Genomic DNA, 23,966 nt, shown 5'->3' with positions numbered 1-23,966 from the left:
TCCATATTTTTCACATTTTTCAGATAGCAGATTTGCTCATCTAAAATCTTCTAGTACCATTACCTTCCCAAGACATGACTTTTCTGAAGAAAATGTCAGCTAATTTAATTTATGTACAATTTTTACTCCACCTTTTGAAGAGACTCTTACAGAAAGTCCAGTATGATTTCACTGCATAGAAGAGAGTGAGGATGGAGGCAGTAGCTTTTTGGGAGACTAGTTATACCATCCACATGTTCAGAGAGAAAATAAGTACCCTGAGTGTGTTTCTAGTTTATTTGTCTCTTTCAGAATGATCCAAATATTATCCATGTTTGTTGGAGTCTATTTACTTTTGTGAACCTAGGATCAGGCTCTTGAATACTTGGAAATGTTGCAGTATTCAATCTGGAATCTTCTGCAGTTTTCATGAGGTAAAAGACAATACAAAAAATAATACATTTGAGACAGGGAATTCATTTCAAAGAAAAAACTGTACAGTTAACTTGAATCTTAAATAATTTATTAACTTCATGTTCTTATTATTTTTATGCCATATTTATCAAATCTGATCATATATCACTACTTCTACATAGGTGAATCATTGTAATATCTGAGAAATATTAGTTCCATAAAATTGAATAAGATTTTATTTTACTTATACACTGAATTTTTTCAATTAATTACAACTTCAGATTAAATAAAAACTGACAAAGTTGTAATAAAAATAATTTATTGTTGTCATTTCATGCTTTTTTTCTTATTCTGGTCTCATCACTTCCAGTTTTTCCTTTGGCAGGTAGCTAAATAATTATTAATAACTATATTTCAATTAAGGGTTTACTATAATAGTGAATGCACCCCAAGATACTGTCCATTAGAGTTTGACACTATTGATGCATATGTAACCCCACTTATGTTCTGCATGTTTGGCCATAGTTACGTTTTATAACAAGCATGCTCAGCTCTGGTGCTAGTCCTGGCCCAAGAAGCCATGTCATTTGGCCTGCAAGGGTCCCTATGGGTCTGAAAATTTGTTAGGGGGAAGTGGGGCAGCCTTAATTGCCACTCACCTGCTGCCAAATTTCTGGGGAACCCTGTGGAATGGATAGGATGGCCCTCTGCACTAAATCAGGTGTGCAGGGCTGGTGCAGCTCTAGGCTGATGCTGCACACTGCCTGACCCAAACATTCATGGCCCAATCCATGCAGGTAGGCCCAGATCTGGGTGCACAGGGCTGGGCCAAGGTGGTGCGGGGCTGGGTCTAGGTGTGCCTGCCTAGGTCAAGGCTCTGCTGGGCCCAATCTAGGCATGCAGGGCCAAGCCAAGGTGATATGGGGCCAAATGTGGGTATGTGGGGCCTCCCTGAGAGGGCATAGGGCCCAATCTAGGAATGCAGGGCCTGATCCAGAGTCACAGACCTGGACTGAGGCAGCGCAATGCCTGATCTGGGTCCACAGACCCGATCTGGATGTGCAGGGCTGGACTGAAGTGATGCTGGCCCAGATCCAGGCATTCAGGGCTGGGTTGCGGGATGTTTGGAGTTTTGGGGCTGCTCACTCCTGTTTTTACTGTTTTGTGGGCTTGGCTTTACTGTTTAGGGTTAACACACAATTGACAATCAAATTTTCTGTCCATCACCCTTCCAAAATTGTGGCCTTTGAAGACAAACATATGTTGCTAATACAGTAACAAAAGGTCATTGGTAGGTCAGCACTCACTGAGCAGTGCAGAGATCTGCAGTGGAGTGGCCCTCAGCTCTAGAACAAAGACAGTTTATACATGTGGGAAGCAGGAAAGATTCTAGACAGAAGTAATTTCTTGAATTACCTTGTGGCTCACCAATATCTCAAAGAGAAAGTGGCTGTGAGTGTAAATTCTTGTCTCTTGCAATAAGAACTGAAAATCTCTAGCCCTACTTTTGAAACAGGTCAGGGCTAAAAGATCTGGGGCTGCACAGGGAACCCAGAGAGAAGACAGTGTCTGTAGATGCATCTACATGAGATGCTACATTGCTGTAGTGATGAGCTACGGCGTTGTAGCATTGGTGGGCAGAAACTGTGATGCTGATGGTACTCCTCAATAGCAGTGAGCTACTGCACAGTAAGGTCAGAAATGACCTGTGTGCCACTGGGACTGTGCAGTAATGGCAGTTACTGCACAGTCATTTAGTACTTGCTAAAGAAGAAGACTAACTCAGGGCTGCTGTCTTAGGGCTTTACTAGCTACACTAGTCAAAGTAGCAAGTAATGGGTAGGGAGAACCACACCAGAGTTGCTGCCACGCTAGCACTTGGGGAGCACTGCTAGATTGTTGCTCTAGCTGCCACTTGCCAAGGCTTGCTGCTGCCATGGTTTGCTGCCACTGGGCGCGTCTATACATGTGCCCTACTATGCATTTGTTATTGTGCAATCATTAAGTACTTGCTTTAGTATTAAATCATCATCGCCCCTCTCCACAATTTTGAAAAGTACTTGCTTTAGCAAGTACTAAATGATTGCTCAGTAACAACTGCGCAGTCAGGCACACATCTAGACAGGCCCAGTGGCAGCAAACCATGGCAGCAGCAAACCCTGGCAAGTAGCAGCCAGAGCAACAATCTCTAGCAGTGCTCCCCAGCTTCAGTGTGGCAGCAACTCTGGTGTGGTTCTCCCTACCCAGTACTTGCTACTTTGGCTGGTGTAGCTGGTAAAGGCCCTGGACAGCAGCCCTAGGTGAGTCTTCTTTCCCAACTGACTGGGGTAGGTGGAAGCTTCCAGGGTTGATTTGCCAGGGACTGAAGGGCTGATAGTTGTTTTGGATTACAGTAAAGGTCATCTTTAAGGTTGTGTTTGCTCCCTTTTTCCACTGTAATAAATCCTGTTTTAGCTTAACATGGCTTGCAAGTGAGGAAGCTTGTTCACATTAGAACATCCATTTAAAATTGATTTTCCCAGGTTTCTGGCTGGGGGTTTGAGCCATATTTAGAAAGTTGATGCTAAATCCCCAGTTTTGAACCTGGCCCTTGTTACTGCTGGCTAGTGCTGTCAGAAGGGTTACACATATACACCTGAGATAAATTCACAATCAATAGTCAAACATTTAATACAAAAATAAGAGAGGAATCTAATGCCAAATATTATCAAAGAAAACAATAAATGTTAGAGAACAACAAATTGACAAGTACTAGTTGTACAGGGAAATGTCATACATTCAAGTACTGTCAAGTTTATTTTGTTGACTTTTCGATACATATATGCAAAAAACAGCATTCCTGACAAACTTATTTTGCGCTTTAATCTGTGCTCTTGCTTGTGACTTCACAAAAGAAGTATCCATCAGAGTTTATGGGTTTCAAATAAAAAAATTGGAGCTTTTCAGAGCAAATTGGTGAACTTTTTGGGTTGGTAAGGCTTCTCATTAATCCCAGGAAAAAATGATTAAAGATTATTTAAATTTGAGGATATATGTAATTAAGAGGACTAATAATAATCTCATAAAAATTGTAGGTATGAAAAACAAATATTTAAAAAGTATTTAAAAAGGAATCCTGACAATTTGGAAATATGAAAATGCAGCGTTTAAGAATCCAGATACCCTTAACTTTGTATCACAAAAATCTCCAGTTTTCTCTTCATTATTTTCTTTCATTAACTGCTTTGTTAGATGTTATTTTTTGATCAAAGTCTTCTTTTAAGAGCCTTAAGAAGCGTATAGGCTTAGGTTGTCGGCATCTTGTATTTACAAAAGCTACTATATATTAACAGTGACTCCACCAGAATCAACTTCCTATCTTCTTTTCAACATCTTCTGAGAGGACCGTTTCAAAACCAAGTCTACAGCCTATAGAAATAAACATTTTATACTTGGGATAATCCTGTATTTGTCTAGTTTAAGAGTTACATATTTAAAAGCTATTCTACAGAGCATTGATTTAATAAGTGATTACATAAACGCATGTCTCTGAGACCATGTGATGTTTTATTTAATTTTCAGTCTTTTTATATAAAAGCAATCATCTAATAATCTGGTTTAGAGAGTGTATAGGTATCCAAGACTCCTGTTTAATGACACATGTAAAAATAGTAGTAACTAAAATCTCTTTACAAAGAGAAAGGTGACTGCCTTTTGTATGCTGTTTGTCTAAAGAACATATATTTCTATGATTTAAGAATGGAGGAACAAAAAGAAAGTCAATGTTGATACAGCTGTTGTACAATTGAGAATAAATAATTCTAATGTTTGTAATATCTGATGATGTATATGAACATGTTTGTTATGAATGGATAACAGTTTCATAATTTCTGGTTTTACCGAAGCTATCACTGTGGGGATAGAATGGAGTTGAATGATCCATAATCTGCGTTCTTTTATATATTTTTCTTTTAAAGGTGATTTTACTCAGAATTTCCTAGATTTCTAGCAGTTATTTTTTTAATGTCAACATTCTTGTATAATTTTGATGCTTAAATTACCAGTTCTTGCAACCATTGGGCTCAGATTTTCTGTAAATTTGAAATTTAAATTACTGTAAATCATATGCACTGGAAGACAAGAGAAGAAGCCATTTGATAGAGCTTTGAATCTTTGCAGAGGCATATGACAGGAGGACATGGGGATGTCCAGGAGGCCTACACTGAACTTTGTGTCATGAAAAGGCAGAGAAGAAAAATTAGTGGCCTCTGGCTGCTTCTGTTGATTCCCATGGCTCCATACCAAATTATTATTAGGTACTTGAGGAATGTGGTGGGAACCAGAAGTCTTGTAGTAGTCTCAGGTCAGGGGGAATTTGCAAAACATGCAAGCACTGTGAGCGTACAGTAGGCAATTCCTTTTTTATGTAGTGGTTTGGTTAGACCTATCTGCAATTGCTAGACTCTGGTGGTGTTGTTGCTTGTGTTGGCCTCAGCTGATGCAGTGATGCTTCTGACTGCTGCTTCCTTCCTAGTTATTGATATACATTTCAGAACATTTTAAATCTTAACGTACTGTTATGAAAGGAAGAAACATATAGCAGAGGGAAAGTTTTTTGTGAATGATATCTTTTATTGGACCAACTGCATAGTTGGGATGAAGCTTGTCTACCGTTTTCCCAACCATGCAGTTGGTCCAATAAAAGATATCAGGCAAGGATTTTTGTGGGTGATATCTTTTATTGGACCAACTGCATGGTTGGGAAAAAGGTAGACAAGCATCATCCCAACTATGCAGTTGGTCCAATAAAAGATATCATTCACAAAAAAACATGTAACAGTAATTTTAGAAGACATAAGAAGAAATTGTGTTCTTAACAGAACTTTTGTTCACACTTTAAGTTGGAGAATGAGAAGATTTTGCCATTAATTCATCTGGACCAGGTTTTGACTGAATTCCTTACTGATAAAAGTAAGTCTTGCCATTAACTTCAATGGGGACCGACCTTCCTGTATATGTGGTGAGGCTGAGGAAAATTCTGCAATCTTCCCCCCAAAAACATAACAGAGATTTCTCTCTAAATTTACTATACACAGTAGAATTAGACCATGGAATAAAAGCTTAGCAACTTTGGATTTAATTCCAGTATTAAGGTTAGTCAGTAGTTTTCATTCTCGGTGGGCACATCTACATGAGACAATACTGTGTAGTGATTACTGTGCATGTATTTAGTATGGTAAACATAATTAGTTATTATCCATGTATCCTTAATTTACTGTACAAAGTTATAATGTGTCATAAAAAGGGGAATGATCAAGTTACCATCTTAATTATGGCCTTATTCTTCAGTTACTTACATACTTGATGTCATATATGTGAATACTACATGAAGAATGAGAGCAACTGTTTTCAGGATTTGGAGTATGTCTTACCATGATCTATAAAACACCTTGAACTACAGAGCCCCCTGATTTGACTGGGATTACACACACACACACAAAAAGACTCAAATCCTGCAAACTTCTTTTTATGGATACAGAAGTCTCTGTGAAACAGACACTTATAGTGTTTTGTCTACTGTGGATTTATATTATAGTAATGTTTATGTACTAATCATTGTAGTCTAAGCATTTTGTTAACACAAACTAACTTTAAGGTGCCTGGATTGAGTTGTTCCATCAGAATAGCTCCTGAGTTGATAGACACCAATCAGAAATACACCTGTGTATCTAAAGGTACAAATACAGGACAACATTCAAAACAGACTGTCTGTTATGATGCTGAATAAGGTGCAGGAACCATTTGGTGACTGGCTAAAGTAACAACAAAAACAACTGCAAGTAGAAAGTTTGTTCTTCTTCGGTTTTGGATTGATTAATTAATTTCTCCATTAGTAAAAGATTAAAAATACTATTATGTCACAAGGAATAGCAGGGAAAGCAATATAAATTCTAAAATAAATTATTCAAGTATAGTCTATATACAAGATTTCGGTGAGAATTTTAAGAGTCAGTGTTATTTTATTAAAGAGGCCATTAGGGGTTTGATGCTTGGTGCTTAAGTTCTTCGACTGTCTCTTTTTTATTCCTAAACTAATTAAATAGTTGTATTTTTAAAATACATAAATTGATTATTGTACTGAAAAAGTAAGTGCTGAAGTTTTAAGAAGAGCAAGATGTATTTTTTTCATGCATAATTAATAGTTTAAATCGCTCCTTGAAATATTTAGTTCAACCTTACTTTTGGAGTTATTGTGGTTCACTTAATACACATATTTCTTCATCAAAGACAAACTTCCCAAGCAAAGCTTTATACACTGGAGGAATTTTACAAAATTAAAATAGTTCTGTAATACCACTTTTAAAAATCTAATGTCTATTGCTGACAATTATTAATGAAAAGAAAGAAAAAAAAGAAAGAATGGGCAATTAGCATTACAATCTTCCTTTGTATTATAGTGGCAACACTGTGATTCCTTATCTTGCTTGTTTCAGAATCTCTTTGCTTAACTGTCTCTAAGTAAGTAAGTTAGAAAGTCTAAAATTCAACTTTATTCTTTTCCCAACTAGAAATCACTCATATCATTAAGACTCTTTTCAAAGTCAAGTCAGTCCTGAGGCTGCTGTCACTGTTGGGGCACCTGATGCTGTAACAACCCTAGTTGAGTTGCTTTGTATCACTGGTGATTTTTTGGCAGAGTGACTTGGTGGCTGTTGGCTTGCAGAGAGCTCATCTGTCCTTTGATAGGTCTTGTATTAGTTCTGCTGGGTGTCCACATGCCCTCCTCACCCAAGCAAGCCCAGATTGGGGTTCAGGTTTAGTTGATGATAACTCAACCATGGAACAGGCTGTACTGGTTTACATGGTATCAGAGAGCAGACCAGGAGAGGCCTGGCCTGACATCATTTCTTATAGTATACCTGGGTAAATAAATACGCATCATCTGATAAAGGATCCTCTCATTCTTTGCTTTGTTCATAAATACCACAACACTAAACAAGAAATAAATAAGACCGACTCTATTCTCTTTGCAGAACGGGATCTTTTTGCTTCTGTGTTTTCTCATTATTCTTTAGAAGCTAACTACCTCAGTGATCCTCTTTATCATGAGACAGAGGAATGCTAGATAGGTAGATTTAGGTGGAGTCATTGGCCACACCCTGTGTGCCTGTTATAAATTTAAGCCAAACCCCTTTTCCTCTGTTCCATCAACAGAAAATATTTGTTGCTAAGATAACTATAATCCCTAGAGGCTGTGGTTTCATACAGGTAAAAACAGAGATGTTCCATTTAGAGCAACTAAAAACTGGCTTCCTAAAGGTAAAGCTTTCTAAAATTAAAAGAGGCTTATATTTTAACACACTTTCTCTTCTCAGCATTAGCTCACCAAAATCAACCTCTCAACTTTTATTTAACTCTAAAGCACATCTGTTTGGTGAGTGTGTGTCTTTTCTTTTTGATGTTTTGCAGAAGCATCCTGGACAAAAATGCCTTGCACATATTTGGTGACCCTGCTGGGGTAATATCATTATTAGTTAAATTGTAACTCTTCAGAGAAAAGTCTCTGTCTGAGTATTTTAGAGGACCTAGCATATGGAGCCTTGATCTATTACAAACACTCCCATGTACTATTGCAAGAAGTTTTTATTTAATTATTACTTGACTTATCTATTTTTCTTTCTTTTTCCTATGTTCCCAACTATTGTAATTTTCTTAAAGGGTCAGAGTGGCAACCTGGTATATACCTATAGTAGTGCTGGGTTTTTAAGACAATGCCTTAACCTTTCTTACTAGTATATTTGATCATTGTATATTATGATCTACTTTGTAGAGCTTTGTTAAATATAGATATACTGTAGACCTTCCTTAGCTGCTCTTCTTCAAATGCTTGTTTTTCTCTGTACTGTACTTACTGTGTATATTCCATTATGCAGACTATGGTGCCATCATATGACTCTCTTCCTGTTAGAGTTGTTAACAATATAAAGAAAGCTTTCTGTCTTTGAATAATGGAGAAGGGATTGACTTACTACTGGCCCACAACCATTGTTTGAAGCAGAGGCTGTCCTGTGGTTGCACATAAGTGCCTAATGCAATAGAAACCTGATGTAGCCGTGCTAAAAATAATAGTGGATCTTGTTTGGTGCATTAGGGTGCTATCAAAATGTTTTGTCATACATACATAATGTATGGATGTGTATGTATAGATATATTTAGTGATATATACCATCAAACGTGTGTATGTGTGTGTGTGTGTGTGTGTGTGTGTGTGTGTGTATATATATATATATATGTGTGTATATATCAAATGTACACAGCAGTAGGCTAAACCCTTAGAAGGACACGGTTCCAGCCGCAAAGAGCCTATGCTCCAAATCAAACAGTGGTTTTTGTTAGGAGACATCTGGCAGCCATGTTCTGCAGTTGCTGTGGCTTCCAGAATGACTTCAATGGAAGAGCTGAGCTAGAAGTCATAAAAGCTCGTCATCTGTCTGAGGCTCCCTGGGGAGGCAGCCTGGGGTGGGACAGATTTCCTGGAGATCAGGGGGGCTCATAACTAGGGGAAAACACGATTGCAGCACGAGTCCGCCGCATGCACGTGAGCCTTGGTCTTGGGGATACATCTTTACACGACGCTTGACTTCGTGTCTCCTCTGTGGCCACCGACTGCCCTGAGCTCGGAGCAAGCCTTCGGCGGGGCCACCCGGCGCGGCCAATCCTGCTTCTTTTCCCCCGAGCAAGAGGCCGGGGCCGGGGCCGGGGCCGGGGCCGGGGTCGCAGCCCGCGCGGCGCCACCAGCAGGCTGGGCGAGGGGCGGCAGGCCTGCGGGTAGGGCCAGCCAGAGCCCCAGCACTAGGGGGCCGCTACACTTCTCCCGCTGCCCCCTCCCTCGTCCTGGGGAAGGGCGAGTTCCCCCTGAGGAGGGTGTCCGCGGCGGGGCGGGGCGGGGCAGGGGCGGTAACGGCTGCTGCTGGGGCCAGTGGTTCATCGGGCGGCGGGGGCCTGTGGCGGGAATGCGCGCCTGCGCGCTAGGCTCTGGCAGGGACGTGGCCCGGCAGCCTGGGGCCGGAGCGGAGCGGAGCGGAGCGGCCCGGCGAGCTCGGGGGCAGCGCGGCGGCGGCGGGACGGGCCGGGCCGGCAGCTCCGAGGCGGCGGCGGCCGAGCCGGGCCGGGCTGGGCCGCGCGGGACGCTCATGTTCGCACCTCGCCCCCCCGGCAAACACTTCCAAGGTGAGGGGCGGCGGCGCCGGTGTCCCCTCGCGGGGCGGCCGCGGCCGGGCCTAAGCGCGCCCCGCGGGGCACGACGACGAGCACCCGGGGCTGGGGGCGGGGGCCATTCCCTTCCGGCTCCCAGCCCAGCCCTGCCCTGCCCTGCCCTGCCGGGTCGCCGGGTCCCGCCGGCTTTCCCTTCGCTGCCCCGCGCCGCCTGCTCCAGCCCGGTCCTGTCCTGCCGGCGCGGGCTGCCCCCGGGCTCGCTGACGGCAGAAGCAGCGCGTCCCCCGCCAGTCCTCCACGGCGCGGGGAGGCGATCCGGCGGCCGGGAGCTGGTGCTGGGCAGCGGGTCGGTCGCTGTCATGGTTTCGGTTTGCTTGGATTTCGTGGCCTCGCCAGGCCGGGAGCGAGCCCGCCCGGCCGCCCGCAGAGCGGCTCCACCTCTCCCCGGGGCTGGAAGGAGCTCCCGGCCCCTGTGCAGGGGCGATGTTGGCTGTCTGAATTAGCTGTCGCCGTCTGTCCAGAGATGTTGGCTGTCGGCGCTGCAGGTGGCCACTCTTCCCGATTCAGTAGAAATATGATGTGGCAAAAAAGACGTGTGGTTTTCATTCAGTTTTCATTCTTGAATGAGACCTTTGGCAGATCATTTTATTGTCACGGTAATGTTTCATGCCTTAAGAGAGGCCATGTAACTTGGGCAGGAGCTTGAGCCTGTTGAGAAGCGAGTGATGGCTTGCCATCAGTCTTGTCCTGGAAAGGGATCTTGACACGAAAACGTGTGTGATAGTTTTGGGGGGATCTCCAAAGTGGCTTGACAAGTTCTTAGTTATTTTGTATTGGCTTTACAGCCTTTGCATGGTTAGTGGACAGCTAACCATGTGTATAGTTATATATAGTTTATTAGTAAATACTAATAAAATACATGTCAAATTTATGCTAAATATAAATACTGCTAACATTGTATATGCTACTAAAATACACACTGCTTTTGTGGTGCGCACTCGTAAGTAGATGGGAGGGAAACAGAAGTTAGCTGTTAGTGCTAATGGATGCTATTGGAGAAGCTTAAGGGGGAAAAGGAAGAGAGAAAGTTTGTCCTTTCAAGTCTGTTCATGGGGTCAGGAAGCAGGCAAAAATGAAAATGACAGGACTGTGTTCTGTGTAAAGCTGTTTTGTAAGTTTAAAGACTTTGTTTTCCTCGATGTGACACACGCATTACATTTTTTGGTGGGTGTTTTAGGATAAGAGTAAAAGTGGTCTTGAGTCTCATTTGTTTCCTGCTAGGTTGCTCTGGAGAAATGCTCTGCATGGGGTTCCCCCTAAAGTTCCATATTTTTGTCTCTGCCCTTTCTTCTATCAGCAGTTATAGTGGTGGTGGTTGTACATGTGTTTGCATGGATACATATGTAGACTTTCAGCTTATTTGAAAACTGATTTGCCACTACGTCAATTATGGATTGGCATGAGAAATGTAATATGGTAGGGGTGTGGAAGGAGATATGGTGAATGAGATGATGGGGTAGGCAAGACATACAAGACACTGAGTGCCATAAAACTGTTACCTGGTTGACCATGCAGTAGAAAGTGGTGAAAAGGTGGGGGTGGGGTGGTTAAAGTGGGGATATGTAGGAGGGGAAAGGCAAGGGGAAATACTTAAAGAAGAAAAACAGTTACTTGTCTCATTTGCTTTCAGTTTACTGGTCAATTAATCTTAGTAACAAGTAGAAAAAAACACAATAAAACTAGAAGGAAATCCCCTGCAATTGGATTTTTCCTCTGAAAGCTAATTGCCTAAGTCCTTTCCACCAAGCAGAAAATAAAAATGAAAATGTATTTATTTACTCTGCTAATGACCAGATCTCATTAGGATTATAAAAAAATAAATCTAGAACAGCCTTAGTTAACTCAGATTTTGCTTCCATGTTACTTGTTCTTACGTTAAACTCTTATGCCATAAAAACTGCTGTTTGTCCCCTCTACTTCAGTTAACTGTTAGCAGAATTTCAGATTTTGCATAGATATCTACTTGGAAATTAGTATTCTGCATTTCTGAAAGTGCCCTTCAATCCAGCGCTTTAAGCACATATACAACAGGGTAACAAATATTAAGTTTAATAGCTATAAATTATCCTTTCTGAACCAACTTGTAATAAATACCTTATTTGATTTTTACTCCCTAATGTGCTTACTTCCACTTAAGGCATCATGGAGACAGTATCTCCTTTGCAACATACCCTGTATGGGTAAGGGTCTCAACTTTTCCTTAAGTAAATAACAAGGGAAAAAATAATTGTTAAGTAGGCTTTACAATTCAAGAATATATAGTATAAAAGTTTTATAGATGTCACCTTGAGTTAATGCATTTGTCTTATTCATTTGTAGGGCTGCGTGGAAAAAATGGTTTAGTTTCAATTGAGAAAATTAGCTTTGTTGTTTCATAGTTTCTCATGAATGTTTACCCACTGAAGAAAGCAATACACACATTGGTACTTTCTTGGGAGAAGTCTGGAACTGAAGCATAGTTTCAGAATGTGTAGGGGAGCTTGTTTGTAGCTTGCCCAATTCCTCTGAGTCTGAATGGTGTTGATGTTTCCCAGGCTACAAATGTGTGTTTTTAATATAAATTTTTGTATAATTAGAAGTTAGGGATGGAAGAGGTGTGAAGTCTGTGTTCTAGGGCAGTGATTCTTAACCAGGCTTTTAGTGTTGCTGCACAATATAAGTGTGATTGGGTGTGCAGAGGCCTACACGTAATTCACAAGAGGAACCTAGAGATTTCAAATAGGAGTCCGTAGTGTAAGGAACATTCTGACATGTCATAGTCTTCCTTAGTTCTTTACAATAGAATAATTAATTGCTTCATTATTTTTTCCACAGTCAAAAAAATAGAAACAGCTTAAGGCTGGCATTTTCCAAGTGGTGTTTCAAGTCTAAACAGTTTGAGAACTGTCATTTTGGGGCAAATTGTTCCTTTTATTACTCTGTGACGTATTGTAATCCAAACTGCTCCTCATTGTATTTCAATGGCCATTCATGGCATTAGGTTCAGTGCCTTTGTTGGAATTCTTTCTTGTTCCTAAATCTGTCCTTATTTAAGCTTTTGGACTCTGTTTAAAATCTTACGTTCTTTAATGGCTTGTTTGAATCATGACGCTACTTAAAAGTCCATCTTGTAAAAACAGTTACAATTCAAGGTATTTTTAAATCATTCCATCCATGAGAACTTAAGAATGGTTAGCCTAAAACAGGCAATTTGTCCCCCTAGATATTGTTAATGTAGCAGTCACTTGATACTGATTGAAGGACTTTCTGAAGTGTCTGGCCTTTTTTGCAGTTCTGCATATAATGGGGAATTTCTTTGATCCCCTTTCAGATGATCATTATTCTTCACATGAGGTTTGGAAACCCTTATGTTTCAGTTTACCCAGCTACAAATGTTGGTTAGCTTTGAAAGAGGATTGAATAGGCTCTTTCTGGTCTCTTGTGCTAGTGAATCCTAATGTGGCAATCAAGATTCATTTTGTGGTAAAGGCATAGAACAGGTTGGATCCATTTTGGATGCTATTTACGGTTCTGCTTCAGCCTGTTTAGAAACTAGTGCATAAAGGCTAGGTAAAATGGCTTTCCTAATCCAGGCAAACTTTTTTAACTTGGAAAGCTATCAACCAACATTAGGGGTGCACCAATAAAGATTTCTTGGCTGATACCAATAGCTGATACCAACCGTATCAGTCAATGCCAATTTGATAACCGATATTTAGTAATAATGCAAAGCATTTTAAACTACTGACATAAATAGCTGTTTTGGGGGTTTTTTTTCTTCTTTCATTTATAACGCACAGAGCCAGGGTTGCCTATACACAAGCAGGGAGACTACTCCGATGCACTGGAATTCCAGATTAATCGAGTCTGCTGGAGTGTGGCAATTGCTGCACTCCAGCAGGCTCTTGTGTCTCATGTATCAGTGTCCCCACGCTTAAAAATGGTGGTAGGAGCGACTGAACTAAAATTTGTCAAACAAACTTTATTTCAGGTGCCCTCACTGCCATTTTTAAGTGGGGGACTCTGATACATTACACATGAAGCTGCTCTAATTAAAGTGCGCCCCCCCCCCCCCCCAGCACATATAAAAGTGGCCTGTGGTAGTTGCAGCAGGTGGGGCTGGCCTACCAGTGTCTGTGACTGGCTGTGCAGAGCCCTTCTTCTGTACAATGCTTTTGAATCCTGACCCTCGGGCAGCTACCTGAGCCTGGTCAGCAGGGCTCTGGGCCAGGCTCCCCACTTTCCTCCCTCTGCCTATGGCAGGGCCATGATACCACTCCAGGTCTGGAGAAACAGGGCCACTCCTCCCCCGCAGCTGGGCCCCAGGGGGAAGGGCCCCTTCCCCTCCTGGTGCTGCTGCTGCCAGGGGCAGGGCAAGCACCCATGCTTTGCAAGGGAGGCTGAATGCAGGGGTGGCTGGTGCCTTCTGAGTCTGGAGGGGCACAATTTGTGGGCGGGCCTGTGGGGGGTAGAAGGCCCATATCCCCTCCTATGCTTCTGTGCTGCGGCTTAGTGCTCCCCCCCCCCCCCCAACTCACTGTGGGCCCGCACGTGCCCCACCTTACCAGTCGCCTGTAACTGAATGGACCTGGTCTTGGCCCTGGGAAGGGCAGGACCTGGCGGGACTGAGGGGCCAGGGAAGGACCCTGCTGCACACAGTTGTGAGGCGCTGGCCCCTGGGGTGTGAACCCCTGGGCACTGCAGGCTGAGTCATGCCACGCCAGACCAGGCTGGGCTGTGCAGCTTCCTGCTAGTCATGTCTCTGTGGCACTTGTTGCCTTTTACAGTGCCTGCCCCAGCCCCAACCTGCAGTCTTTGCCACACCAGTGCCTGGACACTGAGCCAGCTGCTCTGCTCCACTCCAGACCAACCCAGTTCAACCCAGCCTAGCCTGCTGGTGAGGGGATGTGGGTGAGGATGGAGAAAGGCTTGAGCCTCTGCATCCAGATTGGGCCCTCTGTGTTCAGATTACTCTGGCCCGTGGGAGGGAACTGAGGCTTTCAGGGGCAGTGGCCCCATGGTGATAAGGAACCCAGGTATTTAGGGCGCTGGCCAGAAGGCATAATTATTAGTAAATGTTATCGGCTGCAATGGCCACAAAAAGCCAATAACCAATAATGTCATTTTCCTTTTATTGGTGCTGATCCAAAACCTAACTAATATATCTGTGTACCTCTAACCAACATAGTAAGGTACCTGCATTCCTTTTTGCCTGAGTACATGAGGCTCCTAAAATGGATGAGAAAGCTTATACAAGTTTTGATGATGAAAGTTAATCTCTGTTTTTGTTGTCTGTAAACTTTGAGTTGTTTTATGCCCCTTGTGCAGTTGTTCAGAAAAGGGAACACCATATTTATCTGAATCTAAGATGACCCCCTAATAATAAGATTCTGTAAATGGAAAATTTATGAATTTGTTATTATTTTCCATTTATAGAATCTAATTATTGGAGAGCTGGGACAAGCAACTGCACGGGAGCAGGCAGTAGGAGAGTCAAGTGGACTAACCCTTGCTGCCTGTCTCGTTTCCCCCCTGCCCCCCGCAAGTTGTGCCCCAGTGCCTGCCTGCCTGGCCTTCTGCTACATGACTCTATCACTGCTTACTCTCCAGCCCCAGCCTGTCTCTGGCCCTGCTTCAGTCCAGGGTACAGAGCACGTGATGATTCCAGCCCAGCCATGCAGCAGTGGTTGCAGTAGTGGCAGCTCCAGACCTGGCTCTCTAGTTGCTATGTGGGGCTGGAATGATCATGTGCTTGGTGCCCTAAGCTGGAGCCGGGCCAGAGATGGAGTGGGGCAGGTGGGGGGCCAGAGGCTGTGGTTGCGGGGGGAGACAGCAGGGGGAAAGTTGGGGTGGGGCAGGTGGTGGCTGTGGCTCTGACTCTGACCCTGGATTGGGGCTGGAGTTGGAGCCTCAGCTGCTGTTGCCGACTATGCTTCTGATTTGTACTTAAATTCAAGACAAGAGGCTCCCCACACCTCCAAGTTAAATGCGGGGAGAAAAACCTTGTCTTGGATTCAAGTAAATATGGTAAAACTTTTCATAATGGTTAATCATAATAGATATGATACAAGGTATACTAACAAGTCAAAAATGATATTGACTGTAGTTTAAAAATGTAAGAGAGTGGGAGTCTTAAAAATCCAGTGTCATCTCTCATATATATTTTTTCCTAGTAAAAAATTAAACTTTAAAGTTGTCAAAAATACTTGGAGGAGGGGAGGAAATATTCTGTCATTCCGTGTTCTGTCCTTGGAAAGTAGGTATCTAATGATCAATATAGATCTTTAATATGATTAAATCCCATCTCAAATAAAATTAATTATTTGTACTAACTTATAAACATAATAATATTAATCGTTTTGTCATTTTATCTTACTAGATGCAAGAGCATTTCCACAACCAATGGCAGTTCGTTTTTTGATTTTGTAGCCAAATTGATTGAAGTAAATGGAATTCTGATTTGGCTGGTGTCTCATGTCATGCTGTTTTATGATCCTTAGAATAACACGATCAAACATTTTTTGGACAGGGGAATAACTGTTTGATATGCCTCTGGCAATGTCCTAATAATATTTTGATCAATTTATTTTAAGTATTATAAAACAATGTGGCATGACATAACAGCATAATCAAATTGTATTTGTTACATAATGGGAAAATGGTTACAGACTTAAGTAGTATCAGGTAAGACTTGCATACCTCAGCATAGGTATTTTCTGTTAATAATTGTACTATAAATGCTTGTGGAGGTAGGTCATAGATATTCTGAGTGCATTAGGTAGCAAACTTTTAAATGTCAGTGTATTATCTGTGACCAAGGTTGTTAACATGTGCCTGTTGTGACCAGACTACTCAGGCCTAACCTATATTTAAATCTCTGCTCTTAATGAATAAGTATATGTTATTCTGGATTCGTAATATAATTAACTAAAATATAAACAAAACAAAGGCACAAATTACGTCTTGTGTCTAGGCCTCTGTCAAAAGATGAAGGATGCAGTAAAGTAACAGCTGACAAACCATTGTGTTTATAGTTGACTGGGTGGTAAACCAAGTAGACTACTTCAGCATAGAGAAGATATTGAAGGGTTTCCTGGGTATTTGGGAAAAAAAACCTTACCAAAAAGATATCCTGAGGGTAAATTACCACCCATTTCTCTAAGCACCTGATTATCTGATTCCATTTCAAGAGAGAATTCATAGAACTCCTGTGTCGCTTTCTATTTGTCCATCATCAGGTATTTCTTCATAGTAGGTATTTTCAGAGTTAGCATTAAGATGGTAAGATTTCTGAAACCAGCCTATGGATTGTGATCTGCAGATTACATAAATATCATTAAGATTTAAAAAGAGTCACTATGCTTGAGTGTTGATGTTGCCAGCAAGTGAAACTGAGCTGCTTGGCTACTTAAATGGTGCATTTCCATGTTGTCAAATGAGTAAGTTTTTAAAAACTTGCCTCCTGAAGTTCCTAGTTTTACTAGCTTGTTTTGCAAAGATCTTTTTCACCTTTAAATTATTAGTATGCTCAGTTTTAATTCTGATTTACCTTTCCAAGGAAATGAAAAATTGTGACATAATGGTACTTTTTCATTTTTACAGTGTATAATTAAGGCTTTTAGAAAGTCTTGTTATAATGACTTTTTTGACAAGGTTTTGCTATCTTTGTGATGTCTTGAGCTGCTAGAACTCATTTATCTCCAAAAGGAAATTAACTAGAAGCAGCAGCAAGGAAACTAATCATTGAGGGAAAGGTTGGAAGACTTAATCTTTAAGGTATTTTAATAAAGGTCTAGTCACTCTTCATAAACTGTGATTAGTCTTTGGAAACTAAGTTTCTCTCTGGATTGTGTTCAGGCAACTAGGTTGTTAGGCCAGTGTTAATTTAATAAAATCAAATGCGTAAAAAAATAAATAAATAAATAAATAAAAATTATAGAACTGTTCTCAGTTACAAATAATCAGCCTCAGATTCTTCCTGCATCTTCAACAACCTGGGATACATGCAGCCCCCACTGCTGCATGCATGGATACTTTCAAGTTTGAGGCCTTAGTACAAAGAACACAAGTGACTTGCAGCATGTCCAGTAACAATGTTACTGGCGGTCCTTCTGCTTCCCGTTGCTAATGTACTTATGGGATGTTTTTGTCCCACCTTGGGGGAACTTAATCTGAGACTGCCTTCTTCATGTGAAGTTCCAAATTCTGTATTTTTTTTTTTCTTAATGTATATTCTGCACTCTAATTTCTACCCACCTCATCAAGTTGAAATTTAAGTAAGATGACATTGGAGCCATATTTAGTCACCAGCACTTTCAAATTTGTATGAAACAGGTCTATGTGAGGAAATGAGAGCCCATGTAAGTCAGGTACAGTAAGATAATATATTACTTTAATTGCAGGTGTATAACCTTACCTATCAAACTTCAGGCTTTTAATAAGCATTGTTTTTTGTGTTTTACAACTGGGATGAATGTATTGTTTGGGTGGAACAGGAAATATGGCTAGTTCAAAGCAGGGGTATGACAAATAGGTATGCAATTTTTTTACAACCTAACCAAGTAGTTAACACAAAGACAGAGTCACTGCTGCTGTCTTTTTTTTTTTCAGTGTAATCATAAATACCTATAACATGCACTCATTTGAACACACTTAGAGTAGGAAAAGCAATACTAAAGCATAAATCAACTTATAATAAACTTTTAAACTAATTTGTCTAACCCCTCTAGCCTGGGGAAAAGAAAGCCTTCCATACTGTCCCCTGAAGATTTCATAGTTTCATAGTTAGTAGGGTCAGAAGGGACCTGAGTAGATTATCAAGTCCGACCCCCGCCACCCCGGGCAGGAATGAATACCAGGCTTGCACGACCCCAGCCAGGTAACCATCAAGCCTCCTTCCAAAGTCTGTTAGACCAGTGGGGGGAAGTCAGTTAGGTAGAGGACTCCCTTCTAGTCTGTAGGTAGCAGAAGACTGTCAACAACGACAGCTCAGTTAATCTTGTGTATTAGCAAATAGGGGCGCTCAAGCTGCTAAGGTTCAAACTACATAGGGCTTTACAGAACCTTGAAAAGGTTATGGGGAAAAATTCCAGCCCAAAGCAGGCAATGAAGAATGGTTGAAATATGTTCTGTAGAGCTTGCGCTATTAAGCAGAGAGATGCATTCTGTATAGGCCACTTTCTAGTTACTCTCGAGGGTTACTACATATAAAATACATTGGAGTATTTCAGTCTAGATGCAGTAGAGACACGAAGACTTGATGAAAAGGAAGCTCTTAATCTTTTGGAGAAATGTAAGTAATGAATAAAAAATATTCTTGATCATGGCTGGTACTTGTAACTATAGGAATAACCAAGAATACAAGAGTAACCTATAACTTCTTATTCTCTAAGACTTTGACAGAAATCTGTTTTGTCAAGTCATGTAGTGTCATGCCTGGGAAAGAGGGCTATAAAGAAACAACTAGGATTTTGACAGTCCAAATATTAGTTTAGGTCCCAGAGACTCCTAAATAGGCTGATGCACTTGCTACCTTTGTTAAATCTGTCAATGACTGACTCTGGTCTCTCTCTTGGGGCAGTATGTTGGTATAAACTTTAGTCATGGTCAGGAAAGTGAGTCTGCCACTGTGCTGGATTGCAGGTTTTCTAGTTGTGGAAAAGCTCTGATGCAGCCTGAACTCAAAATACTAGAGAATTTACTTAATAGTCTATATATATATATATATATATATATATATATATATATATATATATATATATATATATATATATACACACACACACACACACACACTCAGCTAAGTTCCTTGCACCACTGATCTGTTACTTCAACCTTCCTCTCTTTCTTAAGAGAAACAGAGCAGAGTAGCATTTTTACAATTCTCACTGTTTGTCTTACAGCATGTCATGTGATCTGAGTAGCTGAAATACAATTTAGCAGTTAAACTAAATTTAATGGTACATTTCCCAGTTTGGTAAAATGTAAAATAAATCAATCAGCCCTGTATGCAGAGTGAAATTATTTTAAGAATAAACCTGTTAAATCAGTGGTGCTCAACCTTTTGGCCCTGTGAGCCAGATGAATGGGGCAGAGTTGGGTTGTGGGCTGGATCAAGTCCTGTGTGACAGGATCAGGCCCTGAGCCTGGCACCATCTCTTCCCTGCCCTGATTTTTGGGAGTGAGCCCTGGGACCCAGCATTGTTTCCTAGGAGCCTGGCACTGCCCTCTCCTACCCTAGCACCCTGGGATTTGGTCCTAGTGCCATGTCCTCCCACCTTCTCCCACCAGGACTGGTCCTCAAGGGCCCATTGCAACTTCCTCAAACTGAGATTGGGTCCTGGGGTCATGAGGCCATCCCTCCTCCCCAACACTCCAGGATTGGGTCTCAGGGAACAGGCACTGCCCCAGGATTAGGTCCTGGGGCTTAGCACCACCCCTGCCATCAAGGGCTGGATGACATGGCATTATGGGCTAGATCTAGCCCATGGGCTGCGGGCTGAGCACCCCTGTATTAAATTAATATTGTTCACTTAGCATCATTAACTGCAATGGTAGGTGTCTCTCTGGGTTTTATATAAAGAATATATGTTGTACTACAAGAATATATAATATATACTTTGTTCACAGGGAAAATTTTTCATATAAGGAAGTGGTGGTCTCCATTTAGCTCTTATTCCACGCTGGTGTACCAATTAGCTAGTCATACTACATAATTTGGAGTTCATATATTGAGAAGTGCATGAACGACTGGTGCTTCCCGTGACGGGGGGGCACCATGGTGGCGAGTGAAGACCGCCCACAGCCGGCGGCAGTGGTGTTGGTAGTGATGAGCAGGGACCGCACACAGGTGCCAGTGGCGGCAGCAAGGGGGGACAGGTGCAGGCGGCGGCTTTGGTGGTGGCCAATCCCCATGTGCCGCCTTTGGAGAAGTGTTTGTCTTACAAGACTGTAAGTTACACATGAAACGTATGGAAAGTAGGGGCAGTAACTTCAATCACGGTGCAAAAGTTGTATGGTGTTTTGTAGTGCCTGTATGCAGATCTGTCATACTTAATGATGGAACAGTTTAACGTAGATGCATGACTCCATTACTAAAGAGTAATTTGCTTCTTACTACAGAGTAAAATCTGAGCAGACCTGCAGCTAGTTCTCTAAGCAAGATGCCTGAAGTAGGTACTATGTCAGTGTCTGGCAAATTAGGTGATGGAGGAGCCCAGTTGTATAGAGCAATGGTTCTCAACCTTTTTAGTCTCAAGGCATCCCTCAGAAACTGCTAGCTTTTTGCTTTCACTCATTTTTTTTTTTTTCTGGGGTGGGGGGGAATAAAAGAGCAATTCTTCTGTTGCAGAGATCTTAGACCACGACAGGCCAGAATGTTTTTGACACTGGATTCCTATTTGAAGTCTCTGGATTTATTGTGTGAATTATATGCAAGTGTTTGTTAATACGTATCTAATGTTAAAATTGGGTGGCATGCTTAAGGAATTTGTGGGACTCTGCCATATACCAGTGATTTTCAACCAAACTGTTATCCTGGAGTAACATTAACACTTGTAGTGGACACGTATGCCAGTATAACTTTCTTTGATGTAAATTTACTTTTGACTCATGTAACTTTGTATCGGAGAGCAGCATTTTCTCTGCAGTAAATGCTATGCGTTGTGTCCACTAGACTTTCCCTCTGGAGTGAACTAAGAATTGTCTGGAGTAAACATGTTGGGTGCATCCAGATGAGCGAGCACTTGCCAGTTGCAGCGTCTCAAAGCAGAGATGCTGCAAGAGGTATGCTGGGAATGGCACAGGTGGTGCTGGGTCCCAGATGGCTGGGGCCATGCCACGCCATGGGGGGTGCTCTGCTAGTAGTGGGCTATGAGTGCCCTGACGGCTGCAGCTGCTGTGGGGAGGCTGTGTGCCATATGGGGGGCGGGTGACCCACCCCTCCTGAGCAGTTCCCCCTCATGCAGTCCTCCCACACCCTTAAACCACCCCTGAAAAATCCCCACCACATACTCAGCCACAAACGCCACCCCCACAAACCCTACACTTGCCCACAGCCCCAAACATCCCCCCTCCCCCACCCAAATTGCACACCCTGCATGCCCAGCCGCCAGGTGGGATGGAATGGGACCTGCTGGCAGGAGCTGTGGCTGCAGGTGCAACTGCCACACTGCAGCCCTGCCCCATGCCTACACACTGGAACATGTGGCCCAGCCTAGGAGGGCTCCTGGTCCCAGGAACCATTTAGGTGTATGATTGTCCAGGGGGCAGGGATGGAGGTGGCAGCAGGTGTGTGTGTGTGTGTGAGAGAGAGAGATGGGGGTCAGGGATGGGGGAGCCAGGCTTAGAGCCCTCCTGTCCCTCTAAAGCAGTCTGTGCAGGGAAGGGGCTTGCCCAGGCCCTGAGCCCCAGCTGAGGGCTTTCCAGGAACAGTATGGGGATTGCTGGGGCCTGGGCACAGGTGCACGGAACATAACTGTAAGGGCTGGCATTGCTCAGAGACGCAAAGCAGCAGGTGGGACAGCTGCAGCTGGACTCATGTCCTGGTGCTGGGATGGAGCTGCTGCTGGGAGGGAGCTAGTGGGGGCAGGCAGGGACTGTGGGTCAGAAGTGAGACTGCTGTAGAGGGTGCAGGGTCTGGGCTCTAGGTCAGCAGTGCAGCTAGCACAAGGGACTAAGTGTCCCCAGATACCAACTGGCTTGGTGTCAGAAGTTCCTGAGGGAAAGAAGCTCTGAGCTGCTTGCCAGGGGAGCTTTTTATACTTCTGGAGACAGTACAAGTGCTGGCCCCAGCCTCTAGCTCCCCCTGACTGAACATTTGGGAGGAACTGGGCAGGGTAAGTTTGCCCTAAGTGGTACAATTTTCCCTACACCAAAGTGCATGCATGCCCATTGTGCCTATACCATTGATTCTTGCTTGGGGTAGTGCCACACCCTGGGATGCCTTGAGATCCTTTCAGTGGTGCTGTGGGGTGTAACACAATGTTATCATATTTAGGTATGCCAACATGATTTGATAGATTAATCCAGAGATTTCAAATGGGAATCCATAACATTAAAAACATTCTGACCTGCTATGTCTTTCTGAGTTTTTTACAACTGAGTTGCTCTATTTTTTCTGTAGTTAACTTTTTTTTTTTTTTTTTTTAAAAACCAAGAGCTGGTATTTTCTGTGGGGTGCCTTGAGTCTAATAAGATTGAGAACCACTGGTCTCTATACCCTTAGGCTAGAAATTCCTCAGCTGGTATTTGCTGTTGTAACATCTGGTGATTGTGGGTGCTGTGGAATTGTAGTTAAAGCAAAGCTGGCACTCCACTATAGATAATCTATTTCTGTTTCAGAGATCAACTTTTCCAGGTTCTGTAACTTATTTCTGGATGCTTGGATTGCCTAAATGTAGTGGTGCTCACACTTGTGGCCCTACTGGGCCACCTGAATAGTGTGGGGCTTGTCCATGGGCCAAATTAGTCCCTGCACTGCTGCTGTATGCCAGGATTGGGCCCAGTGCTGTCTGCGCCCAGCTGGAGCCTGATCCCAGCTGGGTGGGTGTAGTGTGGTATGGGGTCCTCAGTCCTAATTCCAGCTCTCAGGCTGGGCGGAGGCAGCGCAGGGCCCCCGCCCATGCCCACCTGGGACTGAGCTCTGGGTGCCTTGTGCCATCCTCACCTGGTCTCCATGTTCTGGGATGTAGCCCCATGCTGCTCTGCATGCCCAATCTAGTGCATGGGGCCATTGCCTGCTGGACTTCACACAAGATCTGTGGGGAGTCCCATGAGCCAGATGATATAGCACCAGGGGCTGGATCTGACCTGTGGGTCAGGGGTTGTGCATCCCTGCCTTTGTGTAGCGTATCTAATGGGGTGCATAGTAGGAATAATATTCTATAATTTGGAGTCAGTTAAACAAAAGAACCCTGAAATATGAACTGTGGGGGAGGGAGTAAAATCTTTTATTTAATATTTTTCTCAATGATTATGCACACCTTAAATCTAATCTTGGGAAAATAAATAGCTCTGGCCATACCTGAAACAGTCTCAACTGTATTAACTCCCAGCTAGTGGTGTTATGGTGCTCACTTATCCTTTTTTTTTTTTTAGGGAAGCTGAACAAAACCGATGTTCAAAAATGTGGCTGTTTAGGATGGGCATGAACCTAACATTAACAAGCCTTATGGTGTTGAGGGTGTTTGGGGGTGTGGATGTGCATGCTCACAATGACTGTGTGCAACCTGCCATCTTTCACATGAGATTGAGTGACTTAAGGGGACATGCAGTCACCCTTGAACCTGATTTGGACTCAGTCTTAATTCAAATCCAATCCTCTGCCACAGTATGGCGGG

The 23,966-nt window shown here is 42.8% G+C and overlaps 1 protein-coding gene across 2 annotated transcripts in view; it reads left to right on the top strand.

Moving 5' to 3' along the window:
• The first annotated feature begins 9,430 nt into the window (after positions 1 to 9,430).
• EVI5 (ecotropic viral integration site 5) overlaps positions 9,431 to 23,966 on the top strand; it is a 170,441-nt gene continuing 155,905 nt past the window's right edge. For both annotated transcript variants that reach the window (XM_059728053.1, XM_059728052.1), the window contains exon 1: positions 9,431 to 9,603. The gene's annotated coding sequence lies outside the window, so the exon portion shown is untranslated. The remainder of the gene's footprint in view (positions 9,604 to 23,966) is intronic.

The sequence above is a fragment of the Alligator mississippiensis genome, chromosome 5, assembly GCF_030867095.1.
Source record: "Alligator mississippiensis isolate rAllMis1 chromosome 5, rAllMis1, whole genome shotgun sequence".
NCBI classification, from domain to species: Eukaryota; Metazoa; Chordata; order Crocodylia; family Alligatoridae; genus Alligator; species Alligator mississippiensis.
This window is presented reverse-complemented; position numbering and strand designations above follow the sequence as displayed.